The sequence below is a fragment of the Triticum dicoccoides genome, chromosome 6B (genome assembly GCF_002162155.2).
Source record: "Triticum dicoccoides isolate Atlit2015 ecotype Zavitan chromosome 6B, WEW_v2.0, whole genome shotgun sequence".
NCBI lineage: Eukaryota > Viridiplantae > Streptophyta > Magnoliopsida > Poales > Poaceae > Triticum > Triticum dicoccoides.
In genome coordinates, this window is record NC_041391.1 from 81,698,189 (window position 1) to 81,710,954 (window position 12,766).

Here is a 12,766-nt window from a genome sequence, read left to right on the forward strand (position 1 = left end):
CAAACCATTTCTACATCTCAGCCACATAGAACAGAAGAACCCACGAACAAAATCCATGTCTGCACTGCATCTCCTGATACCTGCGGAGCAATAATCAATGTCATTGGTCAAAAGTATTGTACCATTCCTTATACCTCACAAGTTATGTATGATTCAAATATACTAAAAATGCGCTTCACCTTCGTGAAAACTGGACTGAAGGCTCCAAAATTTAGTTTGAATAAGGTCTACTTTTTATCGGAAAGCCTTCAGGACAAATATGAGAGACAGAAATTTAAAGATTTCTGCTCCGGATTTGAAAGGATCTTCCAACGTTTTAGAAATTAGAAGAGATGTCCCTATAAGCATGAAATGAAATTTAAAAACCTATACATATTCATATTTATTTATTGTTTTGTGAAACAATGAAAGCATAAACCTTCACGTACCAGTTCTCACTTTGGATTTAGTTCTCATATGTAAAAATTCAGTTACAAACTGAAGGTGATAAACTATAATGAGAACATTATAAGTTGATACTATCTCGAAATTGTATTTGTAAGTTTTGATTTTAATGTTTCAAATGCTTTCAATCTCAAATAATTAGTGAGGGCGACCAAAAATAAACTTTAGAGACACTGAAAATAATCAGATTTATCAAGTAAGATTATGAATAATCTATTTCCTTCAGAAGATTATTGTATTTTATTAGATATTCTTGTCACGCTTACCATGGATTATTTGTTTCCTTATTTATCAAGTGGCAGATGACTACACTAACCCTTTAATGGTATTGGATAAAAACCTCGATGAATGTGGACTCTTCGATCATACAATTGCCATTACTCTAGAAAATATCAACAACTAAAAAAATATTATAGCAAGAAGAAATATGTGAGTTAGAGTGACAAACAAAGATATGTTAATAAAATATTGAAGCAAACTGCCTACAAGGCTGAGATTGTTTGATAATTGCAAGGGAGCACTAGGTATTATAACATTCCAATGAACAGCAATGTGGAATGGCAATTTATATAGGCCCGAGTTAATAAACGAAGTTCAAAGCCAAATGCTCAGTTATTGTTGGGTATCAATTCCTTGAGTACAAGGGACAACATAGAAATAACACTTGGATCTTTTGCTGTTATCGTTCTTGATGTATGAATTATCCTATTTGGGTCTGAAATTTTGTACTAGTATCCAAGCTACAGCCGAATTCGGCTTGGTTTTGTTTCCGTCGTAAAATTGTTCAATCTGCAGCGTGCAGTAGGCAGTTGCGAACGTATCTTCGTTTCATTTTGCTAATACAGTACTAGAAGATCCTTTCTTCCTTCTCCATGACGTGTGAGCTCGACAATTCAAACACACATAATGTGCCGAACATTTCGGTTGATTTTGTGCTGCGTAAATTACACACATGGCGTCTGAGCAAGTGCAGAGTTATCTGAACCTACCTGAAAAACCATCGACGTCAGCTAACTAACTGAAACTTGACACTAGCTAGCTCAACGAACTGAACCTAGATAGTACTCCCTCCGTCTGGAAAAAGTTGTCCAACATGCAGTGTACTGGTGTTTTCTGCAAAATGTACACGGTGACAACTTTTTCCGGACGGAGGGAGTATGAAAGCAACCGGATTAACCAACAATGTTTTCCTTCTGAAGTCCGATACCATGAATGAAACCTTCATACCTCTTGTGGCATGTCAGAGGTACACAGGAAATAGAGACAGAGAGATACGGTCGAGCTCTAAGGCGCTGAGCAGCACCACTGCGTGCGGATCCCGTCGCAGAGGCAACTGGTGTCAGAGAAACAGGATCCGCTTCTTTCAGTCACTGCATCCGAAAGAAAAAGAAAAGGAAAGTAGTACCAGGAAGGCAGTTGCAGTTCAATATTCATTAATCAGCACCAGATAAAAGTTCAACATAACATAACATATGTGGGTTAGCAAATTACACAGTTAAATTCCTACAAGCCCACTGCACAGTTAACCGGTGTGCGCTACGCAGTATGAATAAGGTCAATTTCCAACTGGAGCACTTCAAAAGGACACCCCCAACAAACCATTTCTGCATCTCAACCACATAGAACGGACGAACCCACAAAATCAAGCCATGTCTGCAGTGCACCACTTGATAATACCTGCAGAGCAATAATCAATGTCATTGGTCAAAAGGTGTTGTACCATTCCTTATATCTCACAAGTTTTGTATGATTCAAACACAACATCCGCTTCACCTTCGTGTAAACTGGACTGAAGGCTCCAAAGTTTAGTTTGAATATGGTCTACTTTTTATCGGAAAGCCTTCAGGTTCTACTCTTGACATATTCTAGGTTCTTTGGCTACATCAGAAGCTAAGATGACCAATAGTTCAAATACCTCCATTAGAGGAAAATGCATAAAACAGATGCATTGAGTTTGAACCTAATAGGCATATACTTTTTGAAAACTTTTAGAAATATATGAGCAGATAGTCAGTAGCAAAAAAAGTTGGTTAGATGTCTGGCTAAAACCTATCCTTGGAGGTGGGACTGGAAAGCAAAAAAAGTTTCTGATGCAGCAGTCTTGGTTAACTTCCCCTCAGTTGCTAAGATAAATGAAGCTGCAATAGTATGATTGGGTCCCTCTCAAAAGTGGGACAGTGATGGTCAATGTTAAACTTTGGAATGATGACTCTCTAGCTGTAGGGAAGCTGTGTGTTGTCTGGGTCAAAGCAGAGGGGCTGCCCAAAACCCTAAAGGATTTCCATCGTCTCTTTGAGGTGGGATCAACAATTGGATTAACCCAGAAAGTAGACATGGACACCCTTCAGAAGACTGGCATGGTCAGGGTCAAGGTGGCAGTGGTTGACTGCAATAAAATCCCAAGATGGACTAAGCTCACAACTTCAAAATTGATGATATATAGGATCTTTTTTGAACTAGAGGAAGTTGTGGAAGAAGGTTGGGTTAAAGATGATGATGAGCTATCTCAAGGTTTTGAAGACTGGATGGATTTCCAAGAAGATATTGCTAGAGATCGAAAAAAGCAGAGGGCTGCTGACCGGGGATGAAGCTGATCTGTTACAATACCAAAACAAAAAAGATGCACCAGTTGAAAAGGACCCCATTTCAGACTCTGCCTCAGTTAATGGAGGTGATGCTGTGGCTGTTGAAGGAACAGAAAAAGTTCAGTTTTCTGATGATGATGTGGAAGGAGAAGGTGATGGGTCTCAATCTATCAGTCTGGGGGCAAAACTGGGTATTAACATTACAGATAAACAGGTGGTGCTGAACAGAGAGGGAAACGAGAATAACAAAAGTGAAGATACTGGGGGTCAATGATTCAGTGGAAGAATCACCTCTAAGCAAAATGATGATATTCCCATGATTGACAGGGCCATGGCCCTAGCCAGAGTTAAGAATTTGGGGGGAACTGAAGGTATGACATCTAATGTTTCTGTCCTTGATACAGACAATGCTAGTTTACCGGAAATGACTAATTTGCTGGGGGTGGATTTGGGGGTTTCCTTAGATATGATTGACTATAATATTGGGCTCATTAACAGTAGTGAAAAAGCCAGATTGGAGCTCTTTCTAGCTAATAAAAGAGAAATTGAGAAAAAAGATCAAGAACCTGAGCTCTTAAATTCTGAGGATTTAGAGACTGTTTTATTAGAAATGATGAACGTGGGTGAGGATGATGGGGGAGATGAAGAATTTCATGATTTACCTATTTTAAACACGGCTGATTCTAGGGAGTCCTTCGGTTCTGCAAACAGACCTATTTTTGAGGCTGTTGCAATTAAGACTCCTGTTAAAACAGTGTTAAGAAAGAGGAGGAAAACGAAAGTTTTATAGTTGGTGGTTTTATATAGTTCTTTGACTGCTTTATTTCTAGTAAGATGTTGAGGGGAATTGTTCGGAATGGCAGAGGGTTAGGAGATTATGGAGGAAAAGGAAGTTTATTAAAGAGCAAATTGCTGGAAATAGTTTATACTTTGTGGGGTAGTACAAGAGACCGTGAAAAAAGAATTCTCAATCTCTGATCTATCTTTTCTCAGTGGGCAGAATAGTTTTGATTGGACTTCTTTACCTCCCAGAGGAAGATCTATAATGACTCTCTGACTAAGATAAGTCAGGAATTTGGGGAATACTATATTAAACAAATGTTGCTGGTGGCTTTCAGCGGAGTTTAGTGATTGTTTATGGGGATGCCCAAGCTTCAAGTAAGACAAAATTCCTGATTGAATTGGTGCATCTCCTGATCAGCACTAAAGAATTAATTATGGGGTAGTCACACTTATACCTAATAAAGGTAGTGATGCTGACAAGATTCAGAGGTACAGACCAATCCGTCTCCTGAATGTGTTACTCAAAATCATTACAAAAATTCCGGTGAATAGGCCGATCTTTGTTATTAGGGGGGTGATCAGAAATTCTCAAACTGCTTTTTTGAAGGGCAGATACATTCTAGAAGGTGTTTTAATTCTGCATGAAACTTTGAACTCTGCATAAAACAAAGAAAACTGGGGTTCTTTTTAAGATTGATTTTGAAAAAGCTTTTGACTAAGTCGCTCGCATGGGTCTCGCGGACACGCCCGCGGCTGCCCGGCCCGCAGCGCCGCCGGCCTGATCTCCCTGCCACGGCCTCTCCTGCCTCCGTCTGGCCCGGATCTGGAAGCCTCGTGGGGTCCTCTCTTAGTTCCTACCGCTGCTGAGCTCATCTGTCCTCGTTCCGCTCGGCCGCGGCGGATTCGTTTCCACTGCCGGTATCCCCTGCCGCCGGGGGGCATGTGCTCCGGCAACCTCCCTGCCCTTCAGCACTCACCAGCAATGGCCGCTCCGGCCCCTCGCTCACAGCCAATGCCTCCAGCTTAGAGGTTTGGGAAGGAGAACGGAGAGTTATGAAGCTTGCCATGGTAGCCGCTCCTGCTACGACACAAACCGCATCAATTGCACCTGTCGGCGCCCACGCCACCCCCGACAACGATGCCTGGCAACTCCAGCCGCAATGGTTCTAGATCAGGAGGATCTTGAACTCACCTGCACGTTGTCTCCGCTGCTTCCAATGAGTTGTATCTGTGCGCATGACGTTGAGGTCGTCGTGGATGTACTGCTCGAGGCCCTTCCCTGCAGGAAGTTGCATGCCATGGAAGGGGGACTTTGGTCCGCGTTGCCGCCCCCTGGGCGCCCCTGCTAGCCCCGCGTGTGGCCTCTTCCGGGTTAGGCTGCCCGCCGCTCCCGCCGCTCCGAAGAAGTTGCTGCAATCTTCAGCGCCGGTCATCCCTGTCAGTTTGTCGCATACGTCTGTCACTGAGGTCGACGAGACTGCTCTGGAGGCCCATCCCGTGCGTCTGGGTTGGGGTGACTTGCTTGGGTGCTTCACTCAGGACGATGCGCATGTTGATCCTTTGAGTGGTTGGCATCTCATCACAGAGCGCCGCTCGCCGCCATCTGCGGCATTCCGCTTGCGTCATGCATTTGACCCCTCCGGCGTGGCCAAGGGACCGTTGCTTCCGATGCCTCCAAGGGTCATAGCGCCCGCGAGTGTCGGGACCGAATCACGTGCATGAGCTACCTCCATTTTGGCTACATCTCTCGTTCTTGTCATGCAAAGCATCGACGTGTTGCTCCTTTGCCTACTTCACCACCTGCACCGGCTGGCTACGCCAACCCGGCTGACGTGCCATTGCAACCCACCGTCGCTAAGCAGGTCGAGTTGCTTCATGCTAAGTTTCACGACTGTCTTCTGCGTGTTGGGAGTGTTTTGGCAAGAGCGGAAACAACTCTCGACAAACTCCGGGTTGTCCCAGTTGTGCCTTCGCTGCCTGAGCTTCAAGTTGGTTCTACGGATGGGGAGGATGCATGCTTGTATGGAGACTTGTCCCCTTGTGCTAGACCATGCCCGTCACCACTGCCTATGGTGATGAGTACCTCTAAGAGTGAAGTTACCAATGATGTCGCAACTCACGTTCTGCAGATTATGCACGAGATGCACGAGCTATGTGGAGAGTCCACTTCGCCTCTATCAATGTTGCTCCGGAAGAGGGGATCTCTAGGGGCCTTGACAATGCCCACGACGCCACCACCACTGTTGGATCGGAGACAAAAGCTCGTCTTTATTCACCATGGTGTGAATGCTAACTCACTCTCATGTGGCCATTGGGCAGGTGGTGTCTGTGGGTGACAAGGTTGATAAGGTAGGTGCGTTGGCACCTAATTCAGAGACTCTTCGCAAAAGAGCTTTGCGACTGCTTGCCAGTTTGGAAGCGACTAGCCCTGGATCTAGCAAGGTGATTGCTTGCATCCTAGTTGAGAAGGCTACGAGGGACACAATCAAGAAGGTGGAGAATGTTCTTAGGAGCAAAGGCAAGAAGTGTAGCGCCATAGGGAAAGGCGTCTGCAGCTGCTTAAATGGATGATCTTCAGCCTCTGGAACCATCCTCATTGTTGGACTCGTCTCCTGGTGGTGTCATGTCTTCAGTCGAGGTGTTTTCATTGGGGTTTCCTCTGCGTTGTAGAAGTGTGAGGGTTTGTGATTGTTGCACATTGGATATGTTTATTGGGTCGGTCATGCGGTCATGGAGTTCCATGCTTAGTGAGTAGTCCGTATGTGGTGTTTGTATCGGTTTTCACCTGGTTCTCCATTAATTAACTAGGCAATTCTCTTCTTAGTTAATCGATGAGGCAAATCTTTTGCCTCCGTTTTTGTTTCAAAAAATGGCCTTTTCTGCTTCAAACTCTGCAAATGAAAAAATCCCCAGACAAATGGAATGACCGGGGTATGAAAACAATTCCTAGGGGAAGTGAGGGAATTAAAGTAAATGGAGAGGTGGGTCCCTTTTTCAGAACACATCGGGGCTGAGACAAGAGGACCCCCTCTCAGTTTTACTGTTTGACCTTGTTGTAGATGTTTTAACAATTCTTGTAGACAGGGTTGTGCAACAGTTGTTTCTGGTCTTGCTACAGATAAGTAGGAGGGTGATGTTGCCATCTTGCAATATGCAAATGACACAATATTACCGCTCCAAGATAATTTGGGGCAAGCTAGAAATTTGAAGTATTTGCTTTGCCTTTTTGAACTGATGTCTGGTCTGAAAATAAACTTTCATAAAAGTGAAGTTATTGGGATAGAGCTAGATGCTGACAGAATTAATCTTTTTGAAGAAATGTTCACCTGTAAAAATGGTGAGTTGCTAATGAAATATTTAGGGATTCTAGTGGATGAGAAGAGATTGAAAAATAGTGATTGGAATCCCTCTGTGGGTAAGATGGAGAAAAGGATGGGGTGTTGGTTAGGCAGATTTTAAAACATAGCTGGAAGAACCACTTTGGTGAATTCTTCACTATCCTAGTTTGCCTTTGTACATGCTCTCCTTTTATGGTCTTCCCAAAGGAGTCAAGAAAAAGTATGATAGACCCAGATCTAGATTATTATGGAGTGGAGAGAAAGAGAAAAGGAAATACCAATTAGTTGCTTGGCCTTCTGTTTATCAACCTAAAGATTTTGGTCGTCTCGGTGTTTTAGATCTAGAATTAATGATTGTGGTCTTGCTGGCAAAAATGGCTTTGGAAATTGTTTAATGAACATGGTTTATGGCAGGATTTCTGATGGACTAAATATATAAATGGAAGTACTCTAGGGCAAGTACAACTCAAACAAGGTGATTCACATTTCTGGCAGGGTTTGCTGAAATTTAAGGATCTATTCTTGTCTTGTTGTAAATTTTATGCAGGAAATGGGGAGGAAACCAGGTTTTGGGAGGACAGATGGTTGGGAAATGAAAGCCTTTCTGTATCTTTTCCCAGACTATATGGGATTTCTCTGAATCACAATATTATAGTGAAAGAAGCCTTGTCTATAGGCCTTTCCAGTCTTTCTTTTAGAAGAGCTCTGGTTGGAGAAAAGGTTGTGTTGCGGTCTAATATGATAGAGCTTTGGGCTCCTGTGGTATTGTCTATTCTGAGGACAAGCTGTCCTGGATTTTAGACAAAACTGGAGTGTATAGTGTGAATTTTTTTTACTCTGCTATGCAGATTGGGTGTAAAGTGCCCTACAGATTCCTGTGGAAGGTCAAGATACCTCCTAAAATCAGGATATTCCTCTGGTTGGTGTTAAGAAAAAACATTCTAACCAGATTGTTTGTTTTGTAGGCAAAAAGAGTCGGTAGATCACCTTTTTTTTGGTGTCCTTTGGCAAAATACATTTGGAATGTTGTGGAGTGTAATCTAGGGGTTGATTGTGGCTTCTCAGACACTAACTCTTGTTGCAATGTATGGCTCAAAGAGATGCCCTCACAGAGAAGGAAGCTACATGCGATGGGTTTGACTTAGTGGTGCAAAGTATTTTGTGACCTTTATTGACTGCCACTCACGTATGACATGGATCTATTTGATGCGTCACAAGGATGAAACTTTCCAATGCTTCAACACTTTCTATGCCTATGTGAAAAATCACTTCAATGTTCAGGTACAAGTGATAAGAAGTGATAATGGCACTGAGTATGTGAACAAAGTGTTTGGGACTTTCTTATCATAGCACAGGATTTTGCATCAAACCTCATGTCCGGACACTCCTTAGAATGGGGTGGCAGAAAGGAAGAATCGCCATATTCTATAGGTTGCTCAATCATTGATGTTTACTATGAATGTGACGAAATTCTTGTGAAGTTGTGATGGCTGCAACACACCTGATCAATCGCACATCATCGAGAGTACAGGGTATGAAGTCACCTTCTGAGTTACTTCTGGGAAAGAATAATTTTGTGGTTCCTCCCAAGTTGTTCAATTGTGTCTGCTTTGTCAGGTATCACAGGCCATCTGTGGGCAAACTGGATCTACGGGCCGTCAAGTGTATCTTCACTTGGTACTCTTCTGGGCAGCGCAGCTACAAGTGTTGGAGTCCTTCTGAACGGAGGACCTTTGTGAGCATGGATGTCACCTTCAGGGAATCCGAACCATTTTATGGTGGAAAAACCTATCTTAGTGGATTATTTGGAAGTCTTGACCATACCCAGTATGTTGTGATAGGTCAAGAGGGGGAGTGGTAGTGTTGCCGACTCAGTGATGCAGCAACCAATTGAGGGTGATATTCCGTTACAGCGAAGAGAGCAGCGGACCTAGAAAATGATAACACCACAGAGTGAAGGATCGATTGTGACTGATGGGGTGCCAAGTCAGGCAGGCGATGCTCCCACCCAGATCGGTTGTGTACCATGGTGGACGACAGAGCAAGAGGATCAACTAAAGGTGTGCTCACGGAAGCAAGGTGATGCTTCTCATGGGTGGCAGAAGGTGAACGAGGAGAATAATCCTCAAGTATATTCAAGACGACAACATCATGTTTAAGGGGAGGAACCAACACAGATGCAGGGGGAGCAGTAAGGTAGCAATGCAAGCTCATCTGACACAGAGGACTTGCCAATTGCTTTGAGAAAAGGTGCTCTTGCAAAAGCAGGGATACCAGCGCCAAAGTATGGGTTTGATGCCAATGATATTGGAAATTATGTTTCCTATGAAGCATTATCTCTAACCCAGAAAGCATTTGTTGCTTCTCTTCAGCTGGTGTCTCTTCCAATTGATTGGAAGGCAACAAAAGTGGATCCAAAGTGGCGAGCAGCTATGATAGAGGAGCTAGAGGCACTAAGTAAGAACAAGACATGGGTACTAACACCTCTTCCAAGAGGAAAGAAGGCAAACGAATGCAAGTGGGTATACACTGTGAAGCAGAATGCAAAAGGGAAGGTTGAAAAGTACTCCCTCCGTTCGGAATTACTTGTCACAAAAATGGATGTATCTACAACTAAAATACATCTAGATACATTCATTTCTTCGACGATTAATTCCGAATGGAGGGAGTACAAAGCAAGGCTTGTGGCAAGGGGGTACAGCCAGACCTACGGCATTGACTATGATGAGACCTTTGCTCCAGTAGCAAAGATGAACATTGTGAGGATGTTGTTCTCCTGTGCAGCGAATTTTGGGTGGTCCGTACATCAACTGGATGTGAAGAATTCTTTCTTTGCATGGGGACCTGAAGGAGGAGGTTTACATGGAAATCCCACCGTGGTTCTCTATGTCAGAGACTGTTGGCAAGTATGTAGGTTAAAGAAATCTCTTTATGGTCTAAAACAGTTTCTGAGACCATGGTTCGACAAGTTCGACAAGTTCCTCCCCTTCCTCTCCCACCGCCATGTTCGCGGAGGCGCTGTAGATCCCCGCCGACCAGGCCGGGCTGGTGCTCGGGGCGCTCGCCGCCGTGCTCCCCGGCGACGACGACGCCCCCGCAGCGGACGGCGCGTCGGAGGCCGACCTCCACGAACGGCACGTGGGTGCCGTGGTGCTCGCAAAGGCGCTGCAGATCCCCGCCGAGCAGGCCGCGCTGGTGCTCAGGGTGCTCGCCGCCGTGCTCCCCGGCGACGATGACGAACCCGCAACGGAAGGAGCTGGCGCCTCCCCGCCCCCATCTATCTACTCCGTCCAGGTCTCTCTCTCTCTCTCTCTCTCTCTCTCTCTCTCTCTTTCAATTCCCGTTCTTACATCCACTCTCGCTGCCAGCTCCTCCTGTACCCGCAGCAGATAGAGAGAGGGATGATGTGAAGGAGACGAGAGGAAGGAGAAGCCATGCCCCGTCCACTGCGTCGTGCGCGACGACCGGCTGGGCTCTGTTTCAGCACCCCAATCTTCCTACCTCTATCCCCTTCTAATTTCTCCATCCCTTTCTTTCAGGTATTCTCTCTCTCCCTCCTGATTATCCTGCTCTCCTCTCTTATGCATTCCTTTGTTTGATATAATACCTGAAATTTCCCATCTTTGTGTTGCACTGGCAGATTTTTTTGTGTACATGCATACAAGGCGCTCGATGAAAATCCAAGCAGGTTGCAAGGGAAGGCAAATTCCATTTTATGCTCATGTGTAATCATTGATTCTTTTTTCCTCACATTTAGCATGCAGTCAACTTTTACTTATATGTACAATATATTACCTCTTTCAGTTATATGACTTGCACACACACAATATATTGCATCTGTAGGTCATGTGACTTGCCTATGGAAGATATGAGTGTCCTCGGAAAATATTATTATGCTGGATCTACTATGGTTGCCACATTATGCAAGTCAACATTTAGTGATCTAGAAGTTTAGACCATGGCATTATGTTCAATGCTCAGCAAATCCACCCTTCGCAGGTATGTTTGGCAGTTCATTCACAAGTGACTTGCAATATCTGCTTACTCAATTTTTGGTGTTAATTTTACCTTCTGTTCAAGCATTGTGTGTTTTGTTTGAAGCTTTGAAGCAATCCAGCATTAGCTTTGCTAAAAAATGTCGTTATGTGTTGTGGTTACTGTTTGATGTCACTTGGTTGTTTATTCCTGACCACTACGTCTTGCCGATGTCGTTCTTGCGGGCCTGAACTATTTTGACAGGATGCCAACTCCCCCTCCATCCCAAAGGGGCCCAAAACATATGCACTTATGTTCAACAACTATATTATGAAGTAACTGCGTTCTTGCTTGATCCAGCTAAAGTTCTAAATCAGTGGTTCATAGGAGTGGTCTTTGTGGTTATGCTTTGTTGTATGAGTAGATGATGGTGGATTTGATCTGTTTGACTGCCTTTGATATGTTTTCCTGCCTTTGGACGCACTATTGCCATGTACTGCAACATTTATTCAGTGTAAAATGTAGATTTTCAGAAATATCAAAGATTGAGAGAAGCATATTTAGGCCTGAAACTTTTATTTTGCCACAACTTTTATCAGCGCATGTCGTTTAGTGAACTTGGCTTTGCTTGGTGGTTTAGCTTAGGCTGGCCCTTTTGGCATCACTCATCAGTTAGATTGTCCTCTTATATGAGAACCTATGATAGTCAGTTCAATAGAAAGCAGAGAAAATGATAGATAACATGAGCTAATATTTGGTTGATGTACTATTCAGGTGTGAAGATCCATTGGTAAAGTTTATTTGAGGAAACTGTACCGTTCCATGGACCCATTATTTCGGCGAACCGGTCCTATTATTGCACTAAAGAGGCCATCTCTTAGCATTGAACCACAAGTTCATGTTCGCAAGCTGAAACCAAGATATCTGTGTCTGATATTTGCCTCAAATGGTCTTTGGGAGCATCTTAGCGATCAGTACAGGAAGTTGTAGTAGCTGCCCCCATCCTTTTTAATCTAAATGATAGTAAGCACGAGTTAGATTTTATGACTACTAGAGGGGCATATTGTCACAGCATGTGCTATGTTGGACCGTATTGATTTTACTGATGTAGTACATGATTTCACAGTTTTTTTCTAGCACATATACATTAATTATTCTTTACAAAAATAAACAGATCTTAAATTCTACTGATAAATGGAAGTATGCACCTCTGCTTACTAATATAGAATACTATTTGCGTATCTGACCTACTTCGATTTAATTGCTGCATGTTCTTACCTTACTGACCGTAGTGCACAATCTTATACACTAATCAGAGAGGAAATATATTACATAACAACCTGTGAAAGACCTGGTGAACAACATTTTAGCATGCTTTGTTGTGACATTTCAGCCGCCTGCTGCTTTGTTTTAACTTTACTTGAGATGTTATGTTGCATGTGTTGTGGTGAGGTTTTCCTACTTCCCTTTTAACTTCTCCTCGACGACATTACCTACAGCTTATCAACACAAAGAAAGAGAGAGAGAGAGTCTCTCTCTCCCTCCCTCCCCCTTTTAACTTCTCCTCGACGACATTACCTACAGCTTATCAACACAAAGAAAGAGAGAGAGAGAGTCCCTCCCTCCCTCCCTCCCCCTCCC

The 12,766-nt window shown here is 43.7% G+C and overlaps 1 protein-coding gene across 1 annotated transcript in view; it reads right to left on the reverse strand.

The window, feature by feature from the left end:
* Positions 1–1,860: 1,860 nt before the first annotated feature.
* LOC119324619 (F-box protein At5g03970-like) overlaps positions 1,861–12,766 on the reverse strand; it is a 26,877-nt gene continuing 15,971 nt past the window's right edge. The window contains exon 3 of the mRNA XM_037598392.1: positions 1,861–2,121. The gene's annotated coding sequence lies outside the window, so the exon portion shown is untranslated. The remainder of the gene's footprint in view (positions 2,122–12,766) is intronic.